Raw genomic sequence first — 22,999 nt, 5'->3', positions numbered from 1 at the left:
TGGGTTCGGGGGCGGGGTGAGAAGCCAGTGTGCAGTAAGAGGTAACCTGGCTAGTGGTAGAGGCGCTCCCCAGGTTCTGTGGCTCGCGCTTTGGTACTAGGGACCGAGACGGTTCTGGCGACGGCGACCTTTACGGCGACGGCTGAGATTCTCGAAAGAGTAGCGGAGGACGGTCCGGAGGAGGGGCTTCTAGTTAACGCAGGTGGGCTCGCGCGCCGGGCTGCCGGAGAGAGAACCCACGGGAAGCGCCAGTCTCCCGGCTCTGGGGGCCCCTGCGCCTCCCTTTGCGCTGCCATCGGGGCTGTGAGGGGCGGCGCCCGCCTGCCCGAGCTCCCGTGGGGAGGGTAAGCCGGCAGGTCCCACGTCGCGGCTCCCGACTTGAAGGGGGGACCGCTGGGGTCAGCCCCTGCCCCTCGGGGGCGCTGGGCGGTCTGTGGTCCCTTTCTCCCCGCACCCGCGCGCTATTCTAACCCCGCCCTCAACTCCCCTGACCCCTGCCCCACCCCCCAGTCCCCTTCTAATACTCGGACTGAAGTCCCTGGCTTGCGTGTCCCTTCACTGCCCGAGTGCGTGCCACACTGCTAGGCAAACTGACCAGTGCTGCCTCCTGCCGTCCTTCTCCCGGAGATGGGAAGGTGGAGTTGCGCATCTCGCCCCTCCCCCATTCGCCGGACCCCCAACCCCTCGCCTTATTTGCGTTTCTTAAACACGCTCCGCTTCCCGCGTTATTCTAGCCTTCATTGTTGATATCTCTAGTGAGTTAGGGACCTTGGCCTCTTCTCTTCATCCGTCTCTTCAGCGAGTCGGCCCTTTGCTCCCTCCCACCCCCTAAATTTCGTCCTCATCTCTCATAGAAACTAACATTTGCCCCTACCAGGCAGCTGGAAGGTGAACCCCAGAGACGCGGAGTACACAGCACGGGGAGCTTTGGAAGGTTGGGGAGTTCAATCAGTTTTGTTAATGGTAGCCGCTTCTTGCCTTCCTGAAAATGGCACTTGATCATTATATCCTTTTTGGAATCTGTCCCATTATAGTTGTTTGGTGATCATTTTTGAAAACACAAATGAGAAGGGTTTACTGGCAGCAAGAAAGTTTTAAATGTATTATTATTATTTAAATAGAATTGGGTTATACTTGAAACAGCTTAACTGGAGGGTTGGAGAATTTGCTGTGTAAGTAATGGCTTGACCACCCTACTTTGTCATAAAATATAGGACATATTATGGCTGTATGGCACTGTGATTTGGATAATATAGCAAATAATGGCAATAAATATAGCAATAAATCTCTTTAAAAACAGCATTTTGTATTCACTTTCATAATGTATCAGTTTGGGTTTCATTAGTGGTGGTTCTAGCCATATGTTTCTAGATAAAGTACAAACTATGTTGTGCCTAAATAAAATATGCCAAGAATTTTTATGGGGAAAAAGTAACCTATCATATTCAGTTTTGATTGAGACTTTAGGGTTTTGAAAATATTAGTTTGGATGTTGGACACTGAGGATTTTGTTTGAGGGGATGGATGAAATTGAAGTATGGGGATGAGCCGGATGGGTCTTTTATCCTGTGTGCATGGGGGAAGGGAGGAAGTAAGAAAATACAGGTGTCCAAAGCCTTGTAGATTCAAACTGTGCTTCAAAAAAAACCGAAAAACAAACTGTGCTTCATTTCACGACTTTACATAAAATTGAAGTTATTTTTCCTAGTTCTTAGTGTGGAAATGTAAGCAGTGAGTTTAACATTGTGCCTGCTGCGTTTTAGCCAGAATTTTACAAGCCTTTGTGAAAAATTCTTGTTGTTTTCTTTATTTGTGACATATATCAATACTGCCTTGTATTTTACTATGGTAAAACTATATCTTGTATATAGAGAAGTAAGTCTAATAGAATTAAAAGGAGTCTTTAATCTGAAGAGGCAGCATTGTCTAATGGACCATATGTTTGAGCTCTGTTAATATGGAAAATCACACTGAAAAGAGGAAAATCTTAAAACTGCTCTAATAAATGCCTAGATGTCTAGAACAACAGCAACAAAATTATGACAGAATTATTAGCAATCATCCAGTAAAAGTCCTAGACAAATTACAAATCTATGAATTGGTTATTACATTATTGTGAGTTGGTATAAGGCGGCAGTTGAAAACCAGACTTCTTTTTGTACCATCTTTTCAGATGTATTTGTGCTTAGCAAATTACTCCTTTGCAGATTTAGAGCCATAACTATGATTTCTTCAGAGACCTTGCCTTTAAGGAGCTCCTAGTTTGGTGGAAGAGAGGCCTGGAAACTGAGAATTAAATGCGGAGGGAGAGGGTCCATAGCGGGAGACGTGTACAGGGCACAGAGAAGCACAGGGCACAATGTTCTGGCCTCAGGTGCTACTGCTGCAGACTTTCTGAAGTGCCTTTTCCCAAACTACCTGCTTCTTTCACATCCCTGGGCTTTTCTCTGTAGGTACTGTTCTCTCTTAAAAGACTTTTCCATACCTTCTGTGCCTGGTGAGGTCCTACTTGAAAATCTTACTGAAGCCTCACACTGCCTCCCCTCCATTCGAATAATTGTTAACTGTATTTTTTGTTATCTCGTTATAAATCATTACAGGTGATTCTCGCTATTCCTGAGAATATGTAAAATCACACAGAGCACTGAATACTGAACGATTGCTCCTAGGGAAAGTATGTTCATATCTCACATAGATTTTAATCTTTTCCTAAATACCACTCATTCTGGTAGATTCTATTTCTTTATTTTACAGAAGAGAAAATGAGGTACAGAAGTGTTAAGTGACTTGCCTGAGGCCAACCCCTAACAGGTGCCGGAGTTCAGAAACCCTGCCCACCCCACCCCCACTGCACTGCACTGCCCCCTACTGACCTGCGTCCTTTGTCATCCCCACAAAAGCTGAAACTAAAAAGCAGAGCACTGCCTAGTTTGACGTTATCTGGGAACGTGCTCAGGAGTGACTCAGAATTTTTGCCACTCTGTGCATGTCCGTGAATGACTGCCAAAGCACCATCAGTGTTGATTTAGGGGTTACAAGTAAATTTTAGCAAGTAGGCAAATTCGCAAATACAGGATCCACAAATAATGAGGATCCAGTGTACTTGCAAATGAGCCCTGGAATCTATTTCAGGGTAACCCTCCTTGCAACTCACTGTAGAATGTGCCTTTAACTGCTTTGAGAATTCATTCTCTTATTCATTTATTCAACAAATATTTATTAAGTACTTACTGTAAGCCAAGCTCTGTTTTAGACTGTGGTGTCGTGCTGCCCTTTTAGATGCTCCATTAGAATAACAAAGACAGACGTCTGGAGTTCAGGAGAGAGGTCTAGTTTGGAATTAGAGATTAATTTGACCAAGATAAAGTCCTGGGCGGCCCCTCCCACTTCACATCCTCTTAACATACTGATTTCCAGTACATTTCTGTTCTACTCCATGCATATACTCTTCCTTTTGAGCCTCTCTACTTGTCATTAGTTGATTTTGAGGCTGTTTACTCATATAGCTGGTAGGATATTATAGAAGAATCAGATTGATCTGGTCTTTAATGTCTGCATTTGCCACCTGAGTGACCTTGGTCAAGCTGTTGAACTATTAAAGCCTGTTTCCTGATTTCAAAAGAGGTGATCTGATGTGCTAGGCCCTTGTTGGTTGAGAGGAAGAGACACACACATATTACTTTTGATGATGAGGGTTTAATGTAAACTAGGGTGGAATATCATCTTAACCACCATATTGTCTGTTGGCCCTAGTGCTTTCAGAACCTTAGGATAGGTTTAGGATTTAAGCTCTGAAGACCTACTTTCTTTTGTTTTGTTCACTCAACATTTGTGTTTCCTAAGAGAGAGTATCTGATTGGATTGTTTTGTCACCTTTCAAAATTTTGAACCCAGCCATGTCCTAAGTGATCTTGCTCACGTTCAGCCTGTAGATTGTCCTTAGTTAGAGTTCTGAATTTGGTCCAGGAGTTTATAGCCAAAGAAGTAGGATTGATTTCATGTATTATCTATGATGCAGACTGTAGCATATACAGAAAGAACCCCTTGGTGACAATTTCTTCAGAAAACAACTGAGTATAGAGTGGTCCTTAGAGTTTCATGGACTTCTGTCCTATTCAAATACTTGTCTACCATGATCATAGACAGTGTTTAATAGAGCACCTAACAAAGTAATTGTTACATATCAAATATTGCATAGATCTTCCTTTTGATGTTGCATTTGACATTATTATAGTATGGTTATTTGTTTATATGGCTGTCTTCTTGTGTGACTATTCTTCATGAGGGAGGGTTAACATCTTCATCCTCTATCTTTGGCACTTAGTTCTGTGCCTGAGGCATGGTAATAAATGCATAAATGTCTGATTTAAGGAATTCCTTAACTCTTCCGGAAAGGATGGAAGGATAGGAAGTAATATTGTTTAAGCTGGTTCTTAAAGAATGAGTAGGAAGGTTTTCTAGATGAATAAAACCTTGAGGCAGCATTCCAAATAGGAACTAGCAGTTGCAAAGGCACAGAGATATAAAAAGATAATGAAGTTTATTATATACTCCTAGCAGACTAAAACAACAAACAAAAATCAAAATCAGTGGGCTTGGGCGGAAGGCATGTCACAGCTGAATTAACTTATGATCATAGCTGCTTAGTAACAGATGCAAATTTTAGGGAGAAAGTATAATATCCTCAGGTTGTTGGCAGGGTATCAACAGTTTAGAAATACAAATATTGACTTTTGGGAACTTTTACACTGTAGTGAATTCATCATGAAGGTCATTATGTGTATGTACTCTTCAAGGTACTGAAAATGTAATCAGACTTACTCTCAAGAGGCTAACAAGCTAGCAAGGAGACAGATAAATGATTTATTGTGTAAGTGAGGTAATAGAGATGGGAATAAAGTGCTATCTGAACCAGGAGAAAGGAGTATTTCATAATAAGAAACGCTGGAGGTAGATTTCTTAAGTGAGGTGGCATTTGAGCTGTGCCTTGGTGGAGTGCACTAGACCAAAATAGGGACTTTGTGAAGACACTTAGTGGTAGGAAAGATTTAAGAATTATCCCTTTTTGCTATATCTGTTTTAGGCATTCAAATAGTTACATTTGTTCAGGCAGTGTCTGTGAGCATAAGATGTGAATAGTTATGCCATAGTAGAATTTTGTGTCAAAATAAACTGAGTTAAAGTTTTCTGAAATGCAGGGCATCTCTAAAGTATTATATTAACATCCTTAATGGCTCTCCAAAAGGGCTACATTGTATTCAACCCACCCCCACAGCATACCTAAACATCTTTTGGAACAGAATTATATGAGACAGAATTTGAGGAATGATGAATTAAAATGTATTTTTACCAAACAGATTTATCAGTAGTCTCCAGGTCCACTGTAAAATAATGTATAATTTTATAATCTCATAGATAAGAAGGAGAGGAAGGAGAGACATTTGGAGAGAAAGAATACATTGTAGCCAAGTTATTATCATCTTGGTCAATATGTCCCAAATTTAAAAAATAATTATTATATGATCACCTCCTCCCTTGAAAAGTATGGCTTGTTCATATTTTGAAATTCAATAAGGTGATCAGACACACCCTGGGAAGGTACAGAACCAGAGCAGGAGTCAGTGGTGGGGGCAGAGGCAGAAGCCGTCTTGGAATGGTACTCTTCCACCTTGAGAGAATGCTGCTTTTATTTTGCATTCCTTTTAGGCCATATTAGACATACATTTTGCCAGTAAGGTATTTTAAGAGCATACTGAAAGTCCACACCCTTTTCTGATTCTGGAATTTCAGAGGTTGATTGCCAGTGTTTTCTTTTCAATAAGATTTGATTATATGAGAATGAATTAATGACCTTGCTGCATAATTTTAATTCATCTGTCAAATTCTGATTATGATTAACTCCCAAGATATTGTTAAAACTAAGGAAGCGATGATCATGATTTTGATAAGAATTTGAAGTCAGAAGATCTATGTTTGAGGTTTGTCTCTGCCAACTTTCTATCTGAATGACCTTGGGAAACAACTGCCTCACCATCTGTAGCCTCTTTTTACATTTTTTTTTCCCTTTCCCATTTTGACAAAGTGAAGACACATAGGGGTAATATAAGAATTAAATGTTGAAGTGTGAGAAAAAGAATTAAATGATGCATGTAAACACTTTCTGAACTCTGAAGTGGTATACAAATAAAAGACAGACTGAAGAAATGCATCCAGTTTAATTTTCATGAACATTTTTAGTTTTTAATTTTATATTATAAAAATAATACTTATTCTCTACAGTAAAATTGAAAAGTATTGATAGGCAAAAGCAGGGAAAAGCTACAAAGCACTTCATAAATGTACCATCCTGAGGCAGTGGTTAACATTTTGATGGATGTATACTTTCTATGCATATTTGTGCGTGCATATGTGCTATTTAATAGTAACAGGTTTATCTTGGGTGTTCTTTTGGGGTCACTTTATTTTTCTAGGTCCCCTAAGAGTACATTTGCTTGGTTCAAGGAATTGTTCAAGTCTTTTGCTATATATTGCTATGTATAATGAGAACAGGAGCTGACTTCTCAGCCTGGTGAAATGTGTCACCTTGCAGTAATCTAATATCCTGCACCACTTCAGAAGCATCATGAAAGACACATTCAGAAATGAACTTAGTGTATTTACATAGTTATGCTTGGTATTGTTTATAGTAGCATGAAAAGAATAACTCCAGTGTATCAACAGGAGCTAGTAAGTAAACCTTGATACATCCAAAATCATGGAATATTGCATAGCTGTAAAAAGAATGAAGAAGAGAAAAACATGGGTAGAATAAGAATATACATTGCTTATAATTTGCAAAATGAAATTCTGAAATGATATATAAGAAACCAATGAAAGAAATAGAAGTAGGAGTCAGATTTCACTATATATGCCTTTATATATGCATGCATGCTGAGCTGCTTCAGTTCTGTCTCTTTGCAACCCTGTGGGCTAGAGCCCACCAGGCTCCTCTGTCAATGGGATTCTCCAGGCAAGAATACTGCAGTGGGTTGCCATGCCCTCTTCCAGGGGACCTTCCTGACCTAGGGATCAAACCCATGTCTCTTATGTCTCCTTCATTGGCAGGCAGGTTCTTTATCACTACCACCTGGGAAGCCCATATATGTATATTATAAAATTTTTTTGAATCATATGTTTGTATTACCTTTTCCAAAAAATGAGTGAAGAAATGAATGAATGAATGAAATGGAGTGAAGAGAAAGAGAGGAGAAAAAGGAATCTGAGATGCTGCCCATCTCTTTGGTATCAGGTGAATACATAGTATTAGTGTGGTGGAAAAGATTAGAAGAGAGGCCCCAGGAAGGATTTGGCAGCTTTATTTTTCTTGTTTACTCAGTTTTGTATATTTTAAAAAATATTGAAACTACCAAATGGCAGTCAGTCCTCATTGCTTCAATAGCTGCTTTTTTTCATATTCACTTGTATTTTTCGTATGCATAAGTATTCTTTTTAATTGCATTTACATTTCTAACACGTTTAAACTTATCTGATTTTTTTTCTGTGTCACTATAGGAGGACCTATTAAAAAGGAAGACAGGGCAGTTTTGTATAGTGCACATTCCCAAAGTGGTCTGAGCTGCCTCGAGAGGCAGGAAATTCAAGCCCTCTAGTTTATACGGCACAAACATACATTAGAAAAAATAAGAAAAAGAAAGTAACATTTGCCCTTGATTATAAAAACCACACTTTTTAGTAATAATTCAGAATGCAAAATAAAAAGAAAAACATCTAATTTTGCCACCAAAAATATTCCATTTTTTGCTTTTTAGATCTTTTTATGCATATTAACCTTTCCAAAAATAGAATTATAATATCTGTTTTTCTTCAATGGTTGAAATGCTCAGGTAGAGGTGTGTGTTTTTTTCTATTTCTTAATTTTAGACCACCCTTGCATTTCTGGGCTGAACCCTATTTGATCATAACTTTTTTGTTTTGCTTTATTTTGAAATAATTTGCTTGATTTTATTTGATCCTGTTTTATTTGAAATTATATGTTTATAGCGTGGAAAATGTCTTAAAAATAGTGTCTCTAAAAGTATATTTAAGACATTCTTAACTTATGGAACACAAATGGCATTAAATTTTCCAAATAACATGAATAAGGCTGATTTCATCAAAAGGTATGTGAATATTTTAGGGCTCCAACCTCATAACACATTTAAATTAATTTTCAATGAAGTCTCCTAGTTTGAAAATTAACATGTTTCTCACATACTGACTCACTATTCCCTGGCTGTTCAATCCAGAGCCCAGGACATTTGTTAGTTAAATATTTCTGGCATGCTTATGGAGTTAGTTTTTTTAAATTTTATTTTAATGGAGTACAGCTGCTTTGCAATGTTGTTTTAGTTTCTCCTGTACAACAAAGGGAATCAGCTACACATATACATATATCCCCTCTTATTTGGGTTTCCTTCCCATTTAGGTCACCACAAAGCATTGAGTAGAGTTGCCTGAGCTATACAGTAGGTTCTCATTAGCTAGCTATTTTATACCTGTGTGTGCACGCTAAGTTGCTTCAGCTGAGTCCGACTCTGCGACCCTACGGACTCTAGCCCGCCAGGCTCCTCTGTCCCTGGGATCCTCCAGGCTTGCAGTGGGCTGCCATGCCCTCCTCCAGGGGATCTTCCCCATTCAGGAATGAAACCTGCATCTCTTGAGTCTCCTGCATTGGCAGGCGAGTCCTGTACCAATAGCGCTACCTGGGAAGTGCACTTTATACATAGTAGTGTATGTATGTCAGTCCCAGTCTATCATTTTATCCCACTGTCCTTCTGGCCTTGGTGTCCATAAGTGAAAGTCGCTTAGTCGTGTCCGACTCTTTGCGACCCCATGGACTGTAGTGCCCATGGAATTCTCCAGCCCAGAATACTGGAGTGGGAAGCCATTCCCTTCTCCAGGGGATCTTCCCAACCCAGGAATCAAACTGGGGTCTTCTGCATTGCAGGCGGATTCTTTACCAGCTGAGCTACTAGGGAAGCCCTTGCTTGGTATCCTTAGGTTTGTTCTTATAGCATGGAAATTGGTTTGTGATTTTCCTTTGTGTTATTTCTGTTCTGTTTAATGTGTTGAGCTACCTGTATACTGTGGGCTTCCCAGATGGCTCTAGTGGTAAAGAAGCTGCCTGCCAGTGCAGGAAGCATAAGAGACACAGCTTCCATCCCTGGATTGGGACGATGCCTGAGAAGGAAATGGAAGCATTCTCCAGTATTCTTGCCTGGAGAATCCCATGGACAGAGGAACCTGGCAGGCTACGGTCGATAGGGTCACACAAAGTCAGACATGACTGAAGCAACTTAGCATGCACGAACCTGTATACTAATCATTAGAAGGTTCTCTTCATTTATTTGTGTTCAGTTCATGGGGATTACCTGCTTTTTGAAAGTATACTTTATAGACTGTAGACTGGTCTTGCCCACCCTTTAGAATGCATTAAAATCAGGGAAAGTGAGGTTTTAATAGGGCTTCCCAAGTGGCGCTGGTGGTAAAGAACACACCTGCTAATGCAGGAGACATAAGAGACCCAGGTTCGATCTCTGGATCAGAAAGATCCCCTGGAGGAGGGCAACCCACTGCAGTATTCTTGCCTGGAGAATCCCATGGACAGAGGAACCTGGCAGGCTACAGTCCACAGGGTCTGGACATGACTGAAGCAGTTTAGCACGCATGTATGAGATTTTAGTATAGTGTTAACAGGAGCAGAAAAGAGTGTAATTATTTGAGAGCTTGCTTTTGATAGTGGTGTTCTCAATGTCCATTACCTAGGCTTGTGCTGAGGTTGCACTCACCATCTGAGAGTTTACCAGATGTAACTGTCTACATATACTAAATTTGCGTACCAGGGCTTTTCAGTCCCCATTGAAAGCAAGGAAGTTGTGCAGTAACATTCTACCTAGCTAGAAGCTTTTGAAGAATGGAGTATTCTGGTTTAATTCTATTAACTTGGAAAGTATAAAGGTGAAAGAAATCCTAAATGTGAACTCCCTGTTGAATGCAATGGAGTTCTAAAATAGCAAATAATTCCACTTTTCTTCTTTAGTAAGTTTGATATCTTCAGACCCTAGTTGATGTTTTATTACAAAATCACTAAAGTATACGAGGCACATATTCTGAAGATCTTTTTTTAGAACTTGGATGTAAGAGGATGTAAATGATATTGGATGAAATCAGGCTAGATGAGAACTGATGCCTGTTAAGTATCTATTTCAAACTAAATCTCTGATTACGGCTTGTTTTGTTATCTAACTTGTTAAAATAAAACACAGTGGATTGAGGGTGGGAGTTGTGAGGAATGCCTTAATTGGATGTCTTTATTCCATGTCAAGATAGAGTATACGCTACCCCTGGCTTTGGACATATAGAAGGAAACCCATTTTTCTACTTGCTGTAAACCAGTGGTGGTTCATAGGCATGTTGCTGGGCCCCACCCAGAGTTTCTGCTTCCACAGGTCTAGGCTGAGGCCTCAGAGAAGGCAATGGCAACCCACTCCAGTACTCTTGCCTGGAGGATCCCATGGGCGGAGGAGCCTGGTAGGCTGCAGTCTGTGGGGTCTCAAAGAGTCTGACACATCTGAGCGACTTCACTTTGACTTTTCACTTTCATGCATTGGAGAAGGAAATGGCAACCCACTCCAGTGTTCTTGCCTGGAGAATCCCAGGGACGGGGGAGCCTGGTGGGCTGCCGTCAATGGGGTCGCAGAGAGTTGGACACGACTGAAGCGACTTAGCAGCAGCAGCAGCAGGCTGGGGCCTGGTAATTTGCATTTCTAACAAGTTCCCAGGTGATACTGATGCTGCTGGGCCAGGGACTAGATTTTGAGAACCATTGCTGTATACTAATTGTAAATTCTAGAAATCTGGTTCTAGAAGAAAGCTGAATTTAGTCTGGGAGTGTAACAAGTGAGGAGGTTAGGGAGCAGATCATAAAAGACTCAACTGCTGCTGCTCAGCACAGTGTCTGAGTTCAGGAAATGAGCAGTATATAGGTATATGACACAATTCTTCTTTCATGATTGGAAATCCTAGCCAAATATCAAGTGAGAAATTTTATTTCATTTGCAAAGCTTAGAGACCAAGGGACTGGTCAAATAGGATTAAGTGATTAATCCCATAAGAATGGGGGTTATTTTTATGTCTCTTCTATATTCCCCACTTAACATTTAGCCTTGCTTTAGAAGGGCTGATGTTTGTTTTAACTGGGAAAGTGCTTTGAGTGCTTATTAAAATGAAAGTTTTGTGTGTTTTTAAAGGATATTAGCTATATTTATTCTTAAAAAATTTTAAACAGTCATTTAAGAGAATAAGAAAAACTATTTTTGAAAAGAAAACTCACTGGAATTATTTTATATGTTAGAGAATATCATCTGCTTCCTAAATCATTAGGCATCTTATGGATTTTTTTAAAAAGTGGTTCGGCATTACATTGTTTGAGGTAATACTAGTAATTCTCATAATCCTTCTGAAGATAAAAAATGAAGGCCAAAATCATAGACCTGGCATAGAAGCTGGGTGCAGGAGACAGCTATGAAGGAATAGACAGATATATGCACACATCTACACACACACACATACATATATAAAATATAATTTTATATATTTTATATATTTTTTTAAAATATATTTTATATATTTTTAAAATTACAGTTATTATTTTAGCTAAAGACAAAGATACTTGTTCTGAATTTAGGCATCAACTCTGGAAGCCACACCTTTTCCTGAAGGAGTTTTGCTTCAACAGGTTTTTCTCACTTGTCTGCTACCTCGTTTCTGTTGTTCCACTGCTGACACCCTTAGCTGTCAAGTTGACCAGCTGGTCCCTCATTGACTGCTGGAGGAATAACTGGTATTACAGACAGTGGGTGGGACAGACTCCCCACTCAGAAACGTTCTTGTTTTCCTCCCAGCCCCACAGAGGAGAATTAGGAGGAGGAAAAGGAGAGTAGAACTAGATCCTACAGGTCAGGCCAGTGCTTCTGAAGCTTCTCGCACATCAGAAACAACTCACTGGCTTTCTACTGTGCAGTATATTTGTGGGCCCCACCGAGAGACCTTCTGAATCTCGAGCTGATAGAATGCAGCCTGGGGGCTGCATTTTTAACAACTTCGGAAGAAATCTTGTGTAGCCAGATGGACTCTATGCCTCAGGCTATATCAGTGCTGGTCCTAGGTGAATTTTCACTAGCAGTGGTAAAATAAAGGGCTTCCCAGTTGGCGCTAGTGGTAAAGAACCCACCTCCCAATGCAGGGGACAGAGAGATGCGGGTTCTATCCTTGAGTTGGGAAGATCCCCTGGAGGAGGGCATGGCAACCCGCAAGACTATTCTTGCCTGGAGAATCCCATGGACAGAGGAGCCTGGCGGGCTACAGGCCATGGGGTCCCAAAGAGATATAGACACACCTGATGCAACTTTTTTTTTGGGGGGGGAGGGTGTTAGTTCTAAAAGGTCTTGTAGGTCTTCATAAAACCGTTCAACTTCAGCTTCTTCAGCGTTAGTGGTTGGGGCATAGACTTGGATAACTGTGATACTGAATGGTTTGACTGGGAGACGAACAGAGATCATCCTGTCATTTTTGTGATTGCATCCAAGTACTGCATTTCGGACTCTTTTGTTGACCATGATGGCTACTCCATTTCTTCTGAGGGATTCCTGCCCACAGTTGTAGATATTCGCCCATTCCAGTCCATTTTAGTTCGCTGAGTCCTAGAATGTCGACGTTCACCCTGCCATCTCTTGTTTGACCACTTCCAATTTGCCTTGATTCATGGACCTGACATTCCAGGTTCCTATGCAATATTGCTCTTTACAGCATCGGATCTTGCTTCTATCACCAGTCACATCCACACCTGGGTATTGTTTTTGCTTTGGCTCCATCCCTTCATTCTTTCTGGAGTTATTTCTCCACAGATCTCCAGTAGCATATTGGGCACCTAATGCCCTGGAGATTTCCTCTTTTGGTATCCTATCATTTTGCCTTTTCATACTGTTTATGGGGTTCTCAAGGCAAGAATACTGAAGTGGCTTGCCATTCCCTTCTCCAGTGGACCACATTCGTAAGACCTCTCCACCATGACCCGCCTGTCTTGGGTTGCCCCGCAGGCATGGCTTGGTTTCATTGAGTTAGACAAGGCTGTGGTCCTAGTGTGATTAGATTGACTAGTTTTCTGTGAGTATGGTTTCAGTGTGTCTGCCCTCTGATGCCCTCTTGCAACACCTACCATCTTACTTGGGTTTCTCTTACCTTGGGCGTGGGCTATCTCTTCATGGCTGCTCCAGCAAGGCACAGCCGCTGCTCCTTACCTTGGATGAGGGATATCTCCTTACCGCTGCTGTTCCTTACCTTCAACATGGGATAGCTCCTCTAGGCCCTCCTGTGCTGCCTGAAGTTAAAAGGTTTTATGAAGACCTACAAGACCTTTTAGAACTAACACCCAAAAAAGATGTCCTTCTCATTATAGGGGACTGGAATGCAAAAGTAGGAAGTCAAGAAACACCTGGAGTAACAGGCACATTTGGCCTTGGAATGAGGAATGAAGCAGGACGAAGACTAATAGAGTTTTGCCAAGAAAATGCACTGGTCATAGCAAACACCCTCTTCCAACAACACAAGAGAAGACTCTACATATGGACATCACCAGATGGTCAACACTGAAATCAGATTGATTATATTCTTTGCAGCCAAAGATGGAGAAGCTTTATACAGTCAACAAAACCAAGACCAGGAGCTGACTGTGGCTCAGATCATGAACTCCTTATTACCAAATTCAGACTCAAATTGAAGAAAGTAGGGAAAACCGCTAGACCATTCAGGTATGACCTAAATCAAATGCCTTATGATTATACAGTGGAAGTGAGAAATAGATTTAAGGGTCTAGATCTGATAGATAGAGTGCCTGATGAACTATGGAATGAGGTTCATGACATTGTACAGGACACAGGGATCAAGACCATCCCCATGGAAAAGAAATGCAAAAAAGCAAAATGGCTGTCTGGGGAGGCCTTGCAAATAGCTATGAAAAGAAGAGAGGCGAAAAGCAAAGGAGAAAAGGAAAGATATAAGCATCTGAATGCAGAGTTCCAGAGAATAGCAAGAAGAGATAAGAAAGCCTTCTTCAGCGATCAGTGCAAAGAAATAGAGGAAAAGAACAGAATGGGAAGGACTAGAGATCTCTTCAAGAAAATTAGAGATACCAAGGGAACATTTCATGCAAAGATGGGCTCGATAAAGGACAGAAATTGTATGGACCTAACAGAAGCAGAAGATATTAAGAAGAGGTGGCAAGAATACACGGAAGAACTGTACAAAAAAGATCTTCACGACCCAGATAATCATGATGATGTGATCACTAATCTAGAGCCAGACATCTTGGAATGTGAAGTCAAGTGGGGCCTTAGAGAGCATCACTACGAACAAAGCTAGTGGAGGTGATGGAATTCCAGTTGAGCTGTTTCAAATCCTGAAAGATGATGCTGTGAAAGTGCTGCACTCAATATGCCAGCCAATTTGGACAACTCAGCACTGGCCACAGGACTGGAAAAGGTCAGTTTTCATTCCAATCCCAAAGAAAGGCAATGCCAAAGAATGCTCCAACTACCGCACAATTGCACTCATCTCACATCCTAGTAAAGTAATGCTCAAAATTCTCCAAGCCAGGCTTCAGCAATACGTGAACTGTGAACTCCCTGATGTTCAAGCTGGTTTTAGAAAAGGCAGAGGAACCAGAGATCAAAATGCCAACATCTGCTGGATCATGGAAAAAGCAAGAGAGTTCCAGAAAAAAATCTATTTCTGTTTTATTGACTATGCCAAGGCCTTTGACTGTGTGAATCAGAATAAGCTGTGGAAAATTCTGAAAGAGATGGGAATACCAGACCACCTGACCTGCCTCTTGAGAAATCTGTATGCAGGTCAGGAAGCAACAGTTAGGACTAGACATGGAACAACAGACTGTTTCCAAATAGGAAAAGGAGTACATCAAGGCTGTATATTGTCACTCTGCTTATTTAACTTCTATGCAGAGTACATCATGAGAAACGCTGGGTTGGAAGAAACACAAGCTGGAATTAAGATTGCCAGGAGAAATATCAATAACCTCATATATGCAGATGATACCACCCTTATGGCAGAAAGTGAAGAGGAGCTAAAAAGCCTCTTGATGAAAGTGAAAGAGGAGAGCGAAAAAGTTGGCTTAAAGCTCAACATTCAGAAAATGAAGATCATGGCATCCGGTCCCATCTCTTCATGGGAAATAGATGGGGAAACAGTGGAAACAGTGTCAGACTTTATTTTTTGGGGGTCCAAAATCACTACAGATGGTGACTGCAGCCATGAAATTAAAAGACGCTTACTCCTTGAAAGAAAAGTTATGACCAACCTAGATAGTATATTCAAAAGCAGAGACATTACTTTGCCGACTAAGATCCGTCTAGTCAAGGCTATGGTTTTTCCTATGGTCATGTATGGATGTGAAAGTTGGACTGTGAAGAAGGCTGGGCGCTGAAGAATTGATGCTTTTGAACTATGGTGTTGGAGAAGACTCTTGAGAGTCCCTTGGACTGCAAGGAGATCCAACCAGTCCATTCTGAAGGAGATCAACCCTGGGATTTCTTTGGAAGAAATGATGCTAAAGCTGAAACTCCAGTACTTTGGCCACCTCATGCGAAGAGTTGCTCATTGGAAAAGACTCTGATGCTGGGAGAGATTGGGGGCAGGAGGAGAATGGGACAACCGAGGATGAGATGGCTGGATGGCATCACAGACTCGATGGACGTGAGTCTGAGTGAACTGCGGGAGTTGGTGATGGACAGGGAGGCCTGGCGTGCTGCGATTCATGGGGTCGCAAAGGGTCAGACACGACTGAGTGACTGAACTGAACTGAACTGATGCAACTTAGCTGTTGGGCAGGTGGTAAAATAAAGTTAGGACCACATAGTGTTTTTTATAAAATTACATTTATTCAATACAAAGAATTATGAGTTTTTGCCTTAAATTAAGTCCTTTTTCTATATTGTGGTGTTTAAAATATCCTTTTATAAAATTATGTTGATAAGGATGTTTTCTGGTCTTCCCTCATAGTTCAGTTGATAAAGAATCCGCCTGCAATGCAAGAGACCCTGGGTCAGGAAGATCTGCTGGAGAAGTGATAGGCTACCCACTCCAGTATTCTTAGGCTTCCCTGGTGGCTCAGCTGGTAAAGAATCCACCTGCAATGTGGGAGACCTAGGTTTGATCCCTGGGTTGGGAAGATCCCTTGGAGAAGGGAAAAGCCACCAACTCCAATATTCTATACAGTCCATGGAGTCACAAAGAGTCAGACGCAACTAAGAGACTTTCACTTTCACTTTTCACTTTTCAAGGATGTTTTCTATCACCCTTATTTAGATAAAACAAATTATAATCTTATGTTGTCCTCGAAATACTTGTAAAAATTGATTGGTCTGTGAAATCCTAAAGATTGAGTATCTCTTATCTACTCATTCTTTTTAAGTCACTTTTTAAATACTTTGAAATACAGGTTCTTAGAGGGTCCTAAATCTTTGGCTAGATAAATTTGGAATTCAGAATTTTTCAGATTTTAGAGATGCTTTTCTGTATGTTATCTAATGCCTCGGGGGTCTGGCGTAGAACCCGTAGTCACAGGCATTAATATTTCTGAGGAAAGCAAGAGTGTTCACTCTCAGTAAGATAAATGAAGGCTATATATAGCTTCACATCAGTTCAGGCCAAGTTCTACTGTCAACTGAGTTTTGACATGAAAGCATATGGACATTTTTTAGCTTTTAGAGCTTTCTGGATTTTGGAGTTGTGCATAGGAATAGGATGGACGTATTTGGGGTCCGCTTTCTCAACCTCAAAGTGCCGGCAAGCTTCAAATTAAATGGAGCTGAGTGTATTTATGGTAAAGAATAATTTATTCTGATTTAACACACTAGTGTGTGATGTGACCTCATTTGTATTTTCCTTCCAAAGGCTAGTCCTTTTGTTGAGGGGTATTTTTCTTCAGCCTGGTTCCCCCAACTCCCATTTGCAATCTTTGTGAAAAATCAGTTTTACATATGAGCCATCTGGAACTAAAGTGAGAAGTGTGAGAGTGTAGAGTAGTGGCTAAGAGTGTGGGCTCTGGGCACAGAAAGACTTAAGTTTAAGCCCCAATTCTGGCACTCACTAGATGGCACCTTACTTTAAAACAAATCTCTGAATGTTGGAGATTTCATCTGAAAAACCAGACCGTCTACCTCAACAGGATTGCTGTGGAGATTAAGAAAGAATGTTAGTGAAGTACTTAGAAGAGTTTTTGTTTTATTCTCATCTTTTCCTGCTGGTATTTGGGTAGATTATGTGCTTCCCTCCATGTAACTAGATTTTCGTGTGGTTCCCTCTCTCTCCCTTAGAGGTTCTGGGTTGCTACACTTTCCCCATTCATGACCCGCTTCTGTTCCATTCTTGTGTCTTAGACATCAAATCCTGCCTCATCAATGATTTCCACACCAAAAAATCCACAAACTCCTAAGCTTTATATGGAGCTAGTAGTTTTACCAAAAATGGAACGTCTTAGGGTAGAGTCCATATTATGCAGTATGAGGCCGTTCACTATCTGAAATGTACCACTCATTTTTTTTTTTTCATCTTTACCTTACTCCAGCATTGTGTTCCCACTACCCAGGGAAATCTTTCACTTTCTCCCATGAAGCAATTCTCTTACTCTGGTCTCTCAAGGCTCACCTTCTACAGCAAATTAATTTTAAAGGAGTTTCTCCCACCCTAAATGGTACCTTTCCTAAAAAGATTTCTAGTGAATACAGTTTCCTTAACCTGATTACACGTGCATTTCAACTGCTTAGCTCCTTTTTCCTTGCTATGATGTGGAAAACAATTCTTTTTTTCTAGAAATATATCAAATAAAATGAGTATGTGGTCCTTTTTGGTAATATTTGTTGAGATTCATATTATAGATTTCTTCCAGTTTAGATGATTCTCTCTGGTAAGACTCTGCAGCTAGTGAAGAGAATGTTACAGCCACCTGGTGTTATTACATGCTAAAATAGTAAATAAGAACGTGTAAAATATTTTCAAAGAATAGAATTAGGAGGGGTTTTTTTTTCCCCTCAAGAGTAAGTTAGTTAACCTGTAAAAACAGATTCCTGAGTGATACTGTCACTCACTGGCTGTGGGGAATAATTGTTAATACTCAGTGAAGAATGCTTAGCCTATGTCCAGGCCCCTGAAAGCATGGGCTTCCCTTCCTAAGATGTGAAATTTAGAATATAGCATTCTAGAAATGGTAGTTTGTCAACAGATTGTTTATTAAAGACTTGGTGGACACATAAAAGCATGCTAGAAAATGTAAAGGGGCTTCCCTGGTGGCTGAAGAGGGTAAAGAATCTGCCTGCCGTACAGGAGACGCAGGTTCGATCCCTGGGTCAGGAAGATCCCAGGGAGAACAGCATAGCAACCCACTCCAGTATTCTTGCCTGGAGAATCCCAGGGACAGAGGGGCCTGGCAGGCTACAGTCCACGGGGTTGCAAGGAGTCAGACACAACTGAGTGACTAACACACATACAGAAAGTGTAAAAGACTTGATTTTTGCCCTCAGGAAACTTCTAAGATTATAAAATAGACCATTCCCAAAATAAATAGAGAGTAATTATCACTGGAGTATATGTATAATCAGTTGTAAAATAGGGATGGAGGTGGAGGAGACCTTAGGCAGAGATTGTATTTAGGCTTCTATAGTGGCATTTCTAATATTATTATACATTTATACATTTTAAAAGCAAGTTAAACTGCCATCATATCAGTCTAAGACATTTAGAAGCCTTTGTTATTCAGAAAAGTTACACATTTCATATGTAATAATTTGCCTATAGGAATATTTTGGTTAATGTTATCCGTTAAAGATTTCAGTTTGCAATATCTTCCCTGGTAGTAGCATTTAATACCTTGCATTTAGTAGCACTTAGTATTTAGTAGCATTTAATACTGTATGTGGAGATGTCAACGTCCTCAACCTCTGCTTGATGTTATTCTGGGAGGACAGACAATTGAGGGACTTCACCTGGGGAAGCAGAACGTGCTGTTGACCGCAATCAAGTGTTGATTCTGCCTTTGGAAGTGGCTTTAAATGCTGTATAGAGAATATTTGATGTCTGTTCTGTACATTTCCCAGTAAAATAATTGTCATATCACAGAACAGCCTAGGCATTGTTTATAAAGGTTTGTGAGTTGTTAGTTAGAAATCAGATAAGTAAATAAGGCAATTAATTAATTAGTGAAATACTTGGTAGTTAAGACTTCTCAGATCAAAGAATTTATTATACTTGGCCATTAATTTGCTTTTTGGCTTCTCCTTGCAGCATGCAGGATCATAGTTCCCCAAACAGGGATTAAACCTGTATCCCCTACATTGGAAGTGTGGAGTTGTAACCACTGGAAACCATGAAATTTTTTTAATTAAAAATTTTTTTTGCAAAGAGCATTCACAAGGTTGATGTTTTGTAAAACACCAGTTTGAGAACTGCTGACATGTAAGAATTAGGGAAATTGAGATTTGTTCTATTTCGCATAGTGTTTGCCACTGTCTCAGAGGAATTGTTCTTAGTCTTTAGTCTTTCTGTGTATCAGACTCCCCTATAGCAGTTAATAGGCAAAAATACAGTGCTGGGGGACTTCCCTGGTGGGCCAGTGGTTAAGAAGCTACCTTTCAATGCAGGGGACACAGGTTTGATCCCTGGTGAGGGAGCTAAGATCCCACATGCCACAGCTAAGACTCAATGCAGCCAAAAATAAAGAAATGAATATTTACCAAGAAAAAAATACATATATGTATATATACAAATGTCGGGCCTTCGCTCAGGCCCAACAAATTATATTGCTTAGCAAGCATATTAACATTCTCTTGGCAAGTTCTTTTCTTGCATCCAATGAAAGATAACTGATGGAGCATTTGTGTATTGAGGTCAATATAGGAAAGCCTTGCAGTGTGATTCCAGAGAAGGCAATGGCACCCCACTCCAGTACTCTTGCCTGGAAAATCCCATGGGCGGAGGAGCCTGGTAGACTGCAGTCCCTGGGGTCGCACAGGGTCGGACACGACTGAGGCGACTGAGCAGCAGCAGCAGCAGTGTGATTACTTACTTGTTTTCTGTTAAAGGCCATGCAGCTTCTGTGAGAACAAATGAAATGGAAATAGAGGTGACAGGTCATTCTAATTCAAGACTGACCTAAAACTTGTTTTAAAATCTCTGTACACATACCTTACCTGTCCTCCGTACCCTCCCCACCTCGAAAAAGTTGAACCACTCATTTGTCTCCTTTACACCTCGATCTTCCACCAGATGATGGAGAAAAGTTGATGGGCTTATATACTTAGTAAAACTTTGTAAACAAGGAGCCAGATAAATTAGTGCAAAATATAACGTCCTACATTGTGAAAGGAAAATCAAAGTGGAGTCTGTTCTGCTAAGAGAGCTCTTTAAAATGGAGCTGGGAGTCTATTAGTTTGTTTTGTTGTTATTGTTGTTCTTGAGAGGCCATTAGTGAAGTAACATCTCAACCTGAATGGAGTCGGACTTTTTGACCTGATGAAGTCATCCAGAACACTTATGAAACCCTTACCCTAAGATAGCAGTAACAGTCTGTCTGCTTACCGGACCTCTACCCTATAACAACTTAGCCTTAAGGACAAACATTTTCCTATTTTTGTCAGAGTCAAGCACAGTTCTCACCAGTGATTTTTATTCTTCAGTTTATTAATGTGGTGCACCACATTGATTGATTTGCAGATACTGCACAACTCTTGTATCCTTGGGATAAGTCCCACTTGATATTGGTGTGTGTGCATGCATCCTTAGTCACTTTCTTGTGTCTGACTCTTTGCAACCCTTTGGACAGTAGCCTACCAGGCTCCTCTGTCCATGGGGTTTTTCAGGCAAGAGTACTGGAGTGGGTTGCCATTTTCTTCTCCAGGGGATCTTCCACACCCGGGGATTGAACCCACATCTCCTGCGTCTCCCGCATTGCAGGCAGATTCTTATCCCACTGAGTCATCAGGGAAGCATCCCTTTAAAGCATTGTTGGATTCAGTTTGCTAATGTTTTATTGAGGATTTTTGCCTCTATGTTTATCATGATACTAGCATATAATTTTATTATTTTGTTGTATCTTTGTCGAGTTTAGGTATCAGGGCGATGCTGGTTGATAGAATGAGTTTGGAAGCATTTCTTACTCTGCAAATTTTTGGAATGGTTTGAGAAAGAATGGTGTTAACTCTTCTCTAGGTCTTTGGTAGAATTCACCTGTGAAGCCATCTGGTTCTACACTTTGTTTCTTGGGCATTGTTGTTACTGATTTAATTTCAGGACTATTTATTAATCTGTTCATATTTTTCTTTTCTTCCTGTTGAATCTTGGGATATTGTATATCTCTAGGAATTTGTCCTTTTCTTTTAGTTGGACCATTTTATTTGCATATAGTTGCTTATATTAATCTCTTATGATCCTTTGTATTTCCGTGTTGTTGGTAATAACTTTTATTCATTTCTGATTTCATTTATTTGGGCCCTCTCTCTTTTTTTCGTAATGTGTCTGGCTAATGGTTTATCAATTTTATTTCTCTTTTCAAAAACCCAATTCTTAGTTCCAGTCACCTTTTCTCTTTTTTCATGTCTACTTCATTTATTTCTACTCTCATCTTTATGATGTCTTTCCTTCTACCAACTCTGGGCTTTGCCCTTCTTCTAGTTTGTTTAGTGTGAGTGTAGGTGGTTTATTTCAGAATTCCTTATTTTCTGAGATCGGCTTGCGTCACCGTAAACTCACCAGCTCAGGCTGCATCCCGTAGGATTTGGATCATGGTGTTTTTGTTTTTATTTGTCTCCAGGTATTTTTAAAATTTCTTCTTTGATTTCTTAAGTGATCCATTGGTTGTTTAGTAGCATATTGTTTATCCTCTACATGTTTCGGACTCTTTTGTTGACTATGATGGCTATTCCATTTCTTCTAAGGAATTCCTGCCCACAGTTGTAGATATAATCGTCATCTGAGTTAAATCCACTGGTTCCAGTCCATCTTAGTTCACTGATTCCTATAATATCAACATTCACTCTTGTCATCCCCTGTTTGACCACTTCCAATTTGCCTTGATTCATGGACCTGACATTCCAGGTTCCTATGCAGTATTACTGTTTACAGCATCGAACCTTGCTTCTGTCACCAGTCCCATCCACAGGTGGGTATTGTTTTTGCTTTGGCTCCATCCCTTCATTCTTTCTGGAGTTATTTCTCCACTGATCTCCAGTAGCATATTGGGCACCTACCGACCTGGGGAGTTCACTTTTCAGTGTCCTATCTTTTTGCCTTTTCATACTGTTCATGGGGTTCTCAAGGCAAGAATACTGAAGTGGTTTGCCATTCTCTTCTCCAGTGGACCACATTCTGTCAGACCTCTCCACCATGACCCGCCCGTCTTGAGTGTCCCTATATGGCATGGCTTAGTTTATTGAGTTAGACAAGTCTGTGGACTGTGTGAGCAGATTGGCCTGTTGTCTGTGATTGTGGTTTCAGGCTCTCTGCCCTCTGATTCTCTCTCTCAGTGCCTACTGTCTTACTTAGGTTTCTCTTACCTTGGGCGTGGGGTATCTCTTGACGGCTGCCCCAGCAAAGCATGATCTCTGTTTGTTTCCAAGGCAAACCATTCATTGTCACGGTAATCCAAGTCGATGCACCGACCACTAATGCTGAAGAAGCTGAAGTTGAACAGTTCTATGAAGACTTATAAGACCTTCTAGAACTAACACCCAAAAACCTTCTCATTATAGGGGACTAGAATACAAAAGCAGGAAGTCAAGAAACACCTGGAGTAACAGGCAAATTTGGCCTTGGAGTACAGAATGAAGCAGGGCAAAGGCTAATAGAGTTCTGCCAAGAGAACACGCTGGTCATAGCAAACACCCTCTTCCAACAA

At 40.7% G+C, this 22,999-nt stretch overlaps 1 protein-coding gene across 1 annotated transcript in view; it reads left to right on the top strand.

The window, feature by feature from the left end:
- Positions 1 to 13: 13 nt before the first annotated feature.
- Positions 14 to 22,999, top strand: part of PAIP2B (poly(A) binding protein interacting protein 2B) — a 47,050-nt gene continuing 24,064 nt past the window's right edge. The window contains exon 1 of the mRNA XM_069583640.1: positions 14 to 202. The gene's annotated coding sequence lies outside the window, so the exon portion shown is untranslated. The remainder of the gene's footprint in view (positions 203 to 22,999) is intronic.

This window comes from Ovis canadensis, chromosome 3, assembly GCF_042477335.2.
Source record: "Ovis canadensis isolate MfBH-ARS-UI-01 breed Bighorn chromosome 3, ARS-UI_OviCan_v2, whole genome shotgun sequence".
Taxonomy (NCBI): domain Eukaryota; kingdom Metazoa; phylum Chordata; class Mammalia; order Artiodactyla; family Bovidae; genus Ovis; species Ovis canadensis.
Note: the sequence above shows the minus strand (reverse complement) of the source record. Positions and strands in the feature narration are given on the sequence as shown.